At 41.9% G+C, this 8,793-nt stretch overlaps 1 long non-coding RNA gene across 1 annotated transcript in view; it reads left to right on the forward strand.

Annotated features, from left to right (window-relative positions):
• LOC114007526 (uncharacterized) overlaps positions 1-8,793 on the forward strand; it is a 162,354-nt gene that overhangs the window by 2,063 nt on the left and 151,498 nt on the right. The window lies entirely within an intron of this gene.

Below are 8,793 nucleotides of genomic sequence, written 5' to 3' on the forward strand. Positions count from 1 at the left end.
GCCTCAATCCCTCCTCCTCCATTCTCCTCCTGGGATCTTGGGCACGCATGCACACACGCCCAGCATGAGTTTTAAGCCATCGGGTCCGGGATGTGAACCACAGTCGACTACGTGGGAGTCCAGTGACATAGCCATTATGCTAACTGCTGGTCCCCCTGTTCTTTTGTCCCACTAAAAAAAGTACATATTCACTTGGGTTCAGTGTTTGGTTTTCTTTCAATACTCTAGAAGTAGCCATCCCATTTTCTTATTAATTGCCACCTGCCATGTGATTCCCAAATCTGTTCTAGTTTGAGTTAAAGCTTTGAGTTAAAGTTTTCTGTATTCATACAATGTTTCTACCCAGAGATGCCTGGTATATTAGACTTGGTGTGTTATAAGCCAGTCCTCTCTCTTCTTCCTTTTCTTTTTCTTTCTCTTTCTCTTTCCTTTTCTCTTTCTCTGTCTCTGTCTCTTTCTCTGTCTCTATCTCTGTCTCTGTCTCTATCTCTTTTTCTTTTTCTTCCCTTCCCTTCCCTTTCATTTATTTTCCTTTCTTATTCCTTCCTTCCTTTTTTTCTTCTCTCCTTCTTTCCTTCCTTTCTTTTTCCTTCCTTAGTGCCAGAGGCCATGTGCACTAGCCAGAGTTAGAGAGACAGAGACAGAAAGCACCCCTTAGGGCGAATGGTCACACCACAATACCTTCTCCTTCATTTCTCCCTGCTGTCAAAATTTTGAGCATGGGGCTGGCAAATGACATGGTGGCTGGACTTCCACATGGCCAACCACGGTTCAAGTCCTGGACCTGGCAGTTTGCTTTCTCTCTTTACCTTTTCCTCTCTTTATCTGTCTTTGGTCAAATAAAAAAATGGTAATAATGATAAAGTTAAATAGGACCTCGCAGATGGCATGGTGATTAAGGGCACTGGACTCCAACATTGTTGGCTGTGATTTGAGTCCCGGACCTAGCGGCTTGCTTTCTCACTTTCCCTCTCTCTCTCTCCCTCGCTCTCACTCTTGCTCTATCCCTCTCTGGTCTAAATAAAAATAAATTAATAAAGTTAACTAAGATAATCCTTAAAAAGAATTTTTTGAGCATGTCTGCACATGCACCTGGTGTATTTTTCAAGCTGCTGAGGGTGAGACTCATGCTGGATCTGGTCTGGATCCCATGTGGGATCTGGCTTCTTCCATGTAGTCCTCAATCACTTTGCCAAAGGGCTGTTAGTAGACTCCGCTTTTTCAAAAGAAAGAATCCATGCAGAGTTTTTATTAAGTTTAAAAAGGATAGATATTGGGGCCAGCAGGTGGCATGATGGTTAAGGTGCTGGATGCCTACATGGCCGACTGGGGTTTGAGTCCCAACTTGTTTTCTCATTTTCTCTCTCTTTCTTTATCTCTCTCGTGAGCATACATGTCCTATAGCAAATTGAAAAAATATATGAATAAAATTAAATCTTTAAAAAATAAAAAGATATTGAGCAATTTTGGAGGATGTGAAAAACCAAAAATAGTAACACACACACAAATTATGGTTGGTGGCAGTGCAGAAATTACCCAACTATCAAAGATGTCTGTATTATCTTCTAGTAAGATACAATGGGATTTTAGGTTGCAAAATGTATCATAGTTAAGGAAATTATAGACAGAAAAAAAAAATAGAACAGATTTAATAGCTCCTTACAGATCTTTCAGTCCCTCCTTTTCAGTTTTCAGACCTGATATAAAGGCCATGCTTCTTGGCCACCTTGCTTCACTCTCAGCCATGCTGAGCCCTTTGGAGTCTCCTCAGTAGATAGAAAAGTGATCCTTTCTTCTCCCCCTCCTCAATCCTGCAGCTAAGTTCTGCCCCTCCTTTCTGCAGTGACACTGTCTGGCCTCGCCCTTCGTCTGCTCCTGGACCTCTTATCTGATTGACTAGTTAGTCCTGAATCCTGTGCCTCAGACCATCATGCTTCAGCTCTACCTCCTTGGGGCAGAGTCCACATGAGAAAACACATGAAATCATAAGAAAGATGAACTGTCTGCCATAGTGCAAGGGCCACATTTAAAAAAAAAAAAACTTAAAGTGACTATGGGTCCAGAAATGAGCCAGGGAATTGAGAGGCGGTATAAGAATATAAATAAGATTTATTTCCAAATGTGGGAAATGAAATGATTGAGTCCCGGCATCCCATTGCTGAAGATGTTGACATCGTGACACTAGAGGCTCAGGAATGTACTCATGGAGATGATTGGCTGGATGATACTGGCCATTTCTCCTGGCATATTAATGCACGGTTTGTTTTTGAGACATCCAGTCATGATTCGACATGTGCCCCTAAGCAGCTCAGGGCTCAGCTCTGGCACTCAGGTCTTAATTAGGTGGGTTTTGACTCGTCATTATTTCGTTATCCACTTTTCCTTAACAGAGTGCTTTAGTAGTTTTATGCAATTAGAAGTAGGAAGCTCACAAAAGTCATCACATTACAGAAGAGATATGACAGAAAAGACCATTAACTCTACCTCACTGTACAAATCCCAGCAGTAATTAGGGGCTTACGTAAACAACCCAGCTTAAATTATTTAGTTGACAATCTCTAATAACAACGCCAGCAGTATGGTGCACTTTATTCTTCATAAAAGCAAAAGTGATTAGTCTGCTATATAACCTAATCATCTGAAAAATGTAATTCCCATAACAACATTTGTTATTACTGCCTTGTAAAAGCCAGATTAGATGGAATTTTGACACATCAAATTGTACTGCAGCACAAAAAATAAGTGTTTCCTCCACTAGAGGGCTGGCACTTCCATGTCTGAGAAAGTCCTTCCCCGGGATAGCAGTGGATCATGGAATTGGGCAGACTCTCATTTTCAGCCAGTTGTTTTTTTCACTACCTGGATGAATTCTAGGAATAAATGCTGCATAACCTAATATTTTGGGGGGTGGGGGTGGGGGAGAAGTGCCTCTAGAAAGATGATGAAATTTCACATGAGTGATTTGGTGGGAATTTAAAACTTCGTTCAGGAAACAATTCAGTATTTCCCGAGATCTTTGGATGTGTGGGGAAATGGACCAGATGCTAGATATCAGACTAGGAAGATACTGCTTCTGGCTGCAAGGAACCTCTTTTTAAGGAACCTCTATTCATTCATCACCAACGTATCCAGTTCTAGTCTGGGCACTTGCTTACTTCTTGGAGTTAGGCATGCTCGTATTCTTTGCTTTGACCTATAGAAACTTGTGGACTGAATGTTTGTGTCTTCTACCCCCACCCCTCAAATTTGTGCATTGAAATCTTTGCCCTCAATGTGATGGCATTAGAGACGGGGCCTTTGGGAAATCCTTAGGTCATGAGGGTGGAGCCCTTATGAATGGGATTAGCGCCCTTAGAAGAGACACGAGAGAGCTTGCTTCCTTGCTCTCTGTCCTTCTTTTTCCGACATACAAGAATTCAGTAAGAAGGCAGCCATCTGAAAACCAGGAGGAGAGCCCTCCCCAGATACTAGATCTGCTAGTGCCGTGATTTTGGACTTCCAGTCTCCAAGCCTAGAAGCAGTCCACTTTTGGTGTTTAAGCCACCCTGGCTATAGTATTCTGTTACAGTAGCCTGAATAAGCACAGGGACCCTGTGGGATTCTTCTTCCTCCTAATGAGTAACCAGTGAGGTTTCCTTTCGCTGTATCAAATATATCACATCCTACCCATCACAGAAGGTTAAGTTAGACTTCCCACCATACTTGGAGGTGGACAGTCAATGGAATGACAAATGCAAAAGCATAATGACTGGCAATGATAGGCCCTGGGAAAGTATGCCTTCTTTCCCTTTTAACATCTTATAAAAAAATATACATTTGGGAACCAGCAGTTAGCATAATGGCTATGTTGCTGGACTCCCACGTAGTCGACCGCGGTTCATGTCCCGGACCCGGTGGCTTAAAACTCATGCCGGGTGCGTGTGCATGCGTGCCCAAGATCCCGAGAGGAGAATGGAGGAGAAGGGATTGCGGCGTGACCATCCCCCCTGGGGGGTGATTTCTCGCTTTCTGTCTCTATGTCTCTCTCTGTCTGTCTGGCGAGCGCACGCGCCCTATAGCGAAAATCTCTCCCCCCCAAAAAATATATATACATTTTTATTTCTTGAAAGAAAGCTGTATCTGTGTGTGTTATCCTCTAGCAATGTCTCAAACTGTTTCATAAGGGAGCCCTTCGTTTTAAGATTGGGTAATGGCAGCATAAATTTACAGTTACAATATGTGATAGAGTCTGCCAGTTGTCTCCCAATATTTATTTGCCTCTTGTTCTTTAGCAGTAGCCTCTCCGTACTAAAGAATATTGCTTCCTCAAGCGAAAAGACTTTCCTCTATGCTCCCTTGCAGTTGTGCATCATCATGTGACTTCTAGACAATGAGACATGAAGAATTATGTGTGATTTCTGTGAGGTTCCTTTAAGGAAGACGCATCTCTGTCTTTTCCTGTGCTTCCTCTGCTGCCTGGGACATTGGTTACAGTATTTGAAGCTCTAGTAGCCCTCCTGGACCTTGAGGATGAGAGTTTCATACTAAGGATGGTGGAGAGAGAGCTGTCAGGTTTTTGGGTCCTTAGTCACTTAGTGGAGTGCCATTTAAGCCTATCTACTTCTAGATTTCTTTCTTTCTTTTTTTTAGAATTATTTATTTAATTTTATTTATTCATCCACTTATTTCATTATTATTATCTTTTTTTGGAGAGGTTTTTGCTATAGGGTGCATGTGCTTGCCAGAAAGACAGAGACAGAGAGACAGAAAGTGAGAAATCACCTCCTAGGGGGTATGGCCATGCTGCAATTCCTTCTTCTCCATTCTCTCAGGATCTTGGGCACACATGCACATGCGCTCAGCATGAGTTTAAGCCACGGGTCCGGGACTTGAACTGCAGTCAACTACACAACAGTCCAGTGATATAGCTATTATGCCAACTGCTGGCCCCACATCCATTTAATTTGACTAGAGAGCGACAGAAAGACAGAGAGAAAGAGAGAGGGAAAGTGAGAAAACAAGCCACCAGGTCGAGGACTTGAACCATGGTTGGCCATGTGGGAGTGTCCAGTGCCTTAACCACCACACCACCTGCTGGTTTGGTCCCTAGATTTCTTTTAGATGAAAGAGAAATACATCTCTAATTTGTTTAAGTCACTGTTTTCTTTTTTAATTAAAAAATTTAATTTAATTTTTTAATGGTAAAAACATGTAACATAAAATTTACCATCTTAACCAGCATTAGCAGTTCAGTAGTATTAACTATATTTGTATAAGCTATTGTGGTTTTAAGTTTTTTGATGATGTGAAACTAAACCTAATTCTAACTAAAACTCATTAGAAGCTTTTTTCTTTTTCTTTTTTTAAGGTTTTTGCCATAGGGCACATGTGCTTGCCAGAGAGAAACAGAAAGAGACAGTGAGAGGGAAACTGAGAAATCCCCCCCACCCCAGGGGGATGGCCATAATGCAATCCTTCCTCCCATTCTCCTCTCTGGATTTTGGGCATGCATGCACATGTGCTGGCGTGATTTTCAAGTCTCCAGGTCTGGGACTCGAACAGAGGTTGGCCATGTGGGAGTCCAGTACTGTAACCACTATACCACCTGCTGGCCCCTAGAAACTCTTTTTTTTTTGGGAGAGGTTTTCGCTATAGGGTGCATGCGCTCGCCAGACAGACAGAGAGAGACATAGAGACAGAAAGTGAGAAATCATCCCCCAGGGGGGATGGTCATGCCGCAATCCCTTCTCCATTCTCCTCTCGGGATCTTGGGCACGCACGCACACGCGCCCGGCGTGAGTTTTAAGCCACTGGGTCTGGGACGTGAACTGCGGTCGACTACGTGGGAGTCCAGTGACATAGCCATTATGCTAACTGCTGGTTCCCTAGAAACTCTTTTTTTTAAAAAAAATATTTATTTATTTTATTTCATTTTCTTTTATACATTCAGCCACATTATTATTTGGCTTACAAAATGGATATTTCAACAGGTGAGCATTTCTCCCTGGTACAGTTGATAAAACTATAAAATATCTGCAACTGATAATACCACATTTCTTTGTGCCATTAATGCTTTGCCTCCCTATTTCTCTTCTAAATGTCCTTCCTCAGACCCTCCTCTTTCACACACACTATATCTGGTGTTTACATCTGTATACTGTGTTTCTATATCCTTTGGGTATCAGTCAATTCAGTGGGAAAAGGGAAACCTCTTCAGCAAATGGTGCTGGAAAAACTGGGTTTCCACTTGCAGAAAGATGAATCTGAAGCCCTACCTCTCACCTCTGACAAAAATCAAGTCAAGGTGGATCAAAGATCTAAATCTAAGACCTCAAACTATAAGACTGCTTGTGGAAAACACTGGGGAAACTCTGGGAGACATTGGAGTAGGCAAAGCCTTCTTAAATAAGGCCCCTAGAAACTCTAACTGACCGCCAAAAAACTAATTTAGTAAACCAACAACACTCCATTTCCGGAGTGAAGTGTACTAATCGTGATTGTCACTTCCTGCTTCCAGCTATGATGCTAGACTCTAGGACAGTGATTCTTAAACTAGGAGAGTTTCTGCTTCTGTAAATTTGAAGTGGGGCCTGAGAACTTAACATTTCTTTTTTTCTATATATTTATTGATTGCTTATTTCTTCAGTAAATATGCATGTGTGTGCAAGGGGGAAAGAGAGAGAGAGAGAGACAGCGCCTTCAATAGCATCTTCACACTGAGGTCACCCCCAGCCTTCCACCAGCCCCAGATCATGGGCACAAGCATGTCTGGCATACTCAGGGAGGTCTCAGGGCCTATGCTTCACTGCTGTGTCACCATCCAGCCCGAGAACTTTGCATTTCTAACACATTCCTGAGGCCCTGGTGCTGCTGATCTGGGGGCATACTTTGAGAACAACTGAGTTAGAACACCACAGACATTGGTTCCTATCAGCAGAACTGAATGTTACCGGGAATCAATTGTGTTTGCCCTTAAACTGTTTATATGTATTTGTGTCTGGTTGTCATTTGTAATTTAATTAAATATTACAAAAACCTATGAAAAATTAGTTGAAATAAAGAGTTTCAATGTTTGAAACTTGTTTCTATGAAAACTAAGGTGAACGTTTGCACTGACCTAATGTAGGTATTCATTAAAGTAATGCTACCCATTTAGCATTACTAGTTTTGGTGGGACAACTGTTCAAGATCAGAAAAAAAAAAATCTGTAAAAAGTTAGAGGAAAGGGGACCAGCAGTTGGTGTAATGGCTATGTCGCTGGACTCCCATGTAGTCAACTTGTGGTTTGAGTCCTGGACCGGTGGCTTAAACTCTTGCTGGGAGCATGTGCGTGAGTGCCCAAGATCCTAAGAGGAGAATGGAGGAGAAGGGATTACAGCATGGCCATCCCACTGGGAGGGTAGTTTCTCGCTTTGTCTCTCTGTCTCTCTCTGTGTTTCTGGTGAGCGCATGTGCCCTATAGCAAAAACCTCTCAAAAAAAAAAATAGCTAGAGGAAAGATGCATTAAGGTTGTTTTAAATAGGTCTTCAATTTATTGTTTTATTTTTAAATAAATTAAGTGTATAAATTGTAAATAATATGTGATGACTGTGAGTTAGTCAATACAGATTGAAAAAATAGAACTTCAATCAGTGGCTCAGTCTTTAAAAAATATCTTTGGAAAACTGGCAAATGAATGTATGGTTAAACTATTTTTTCTTTTTAAGAGAGATTTTTGCTATAGGGTGTATGTGCTCACCGGAGAGACAGAGACAGACAGAAATCACCCCCACCTCTGGGGTGGGGGGGGAGGCGGGTAGCCACACCACAATTCCTTCTCTTCCATTCTCCTCTTGAGATTTTGGTCATGTACACACACACTCCTGGTGTGAGTTTTAAGCTGCTGGGTTCAGGATTAGAACTGTGTACAACTAAGTGGGAGTTCAATAATATAACTATTTTGCCACCTGCTGGTCTCTGCTTAAAATAACATTCTAAATTAAAATTAAAATGTTTATATTAAAATAAAATATCTCAAGTGTGTTCATCCTCTGCCTTCTTGGTTTTTCAGGTAATTGTCTTAGTCTGGGTTCCTCAAAATGTTGAGCCTGCAGAAATGGTTTATGTGCTTATTTCTTTAACATGGAATACAATTCAAGTAGGATGAGAAAAGGGAGAACTAAGATGAGAATGCTGAATTACACTGGTCTGCGCTTGGATTCAAGCATGACCATTTTCTCGGCCTTATAGAACTACTTTTCCAGAGGCTATATAAACGAGTACTTTTCAGAACAGTATGCACAGGAAGAAGGGAGAAGCATTTACCTGCTGTCATCCATCTCCCATTGGTTAAGAGATTGCCCCAGGGAACTAAAATTCCCACACTGATAGGCAGGCAAGTGTCAGCCTTGCGGGAGGGAGACCAGCCAGCCACACAGGGTCCTAAGCTTAGAAGAGGGGCCACTTTTAGGATTTAATGTTCTTCAGTCACTGTCTTGACATGTTTAATACTTTTCTCTCTACATTTGTGCTTTAACAGTGAAGTCTGAGGGACAATGGAGCATGGACTTGGGAACTTGGAGCCTCTGCTCACAGATGGTCTCACCTTCTTCACTTTTTTTGCCTCTGGGATGTTCTCCATAGCTTGCCCCTTTTTATTTTATTTTTGATTTGCTATAGGGTGTGTGAACTTGCTGGAGAGAGAAAAAGTAAGAAAACACCCCCCACACCAAATCCCTCCATTCTCCTCTTGGGATTTTGGGCATGCATGCACATGTGCCTGATGTGTGTGTGTGTTTTTTTTTTTTTTTTTTTTTTTTTTGTTACAAGGCAAG

This window comes from Tupaia chinensis, unplaced genomic scaffold, assembly GCF_000334495.1.
Source record: "Tupaia chinensis unplaced genomic scaffold, TupChi_1.0 Scaffold000192_1, whole genome shotgun sequence".
Classification (NCBI taxonomy): domain Eukaryota; kingdom Metazoa; phylum Chordata; class Mammalia; order Scandentia; family Tupaiidae; genus Tupaia; species Tupaia belangeri.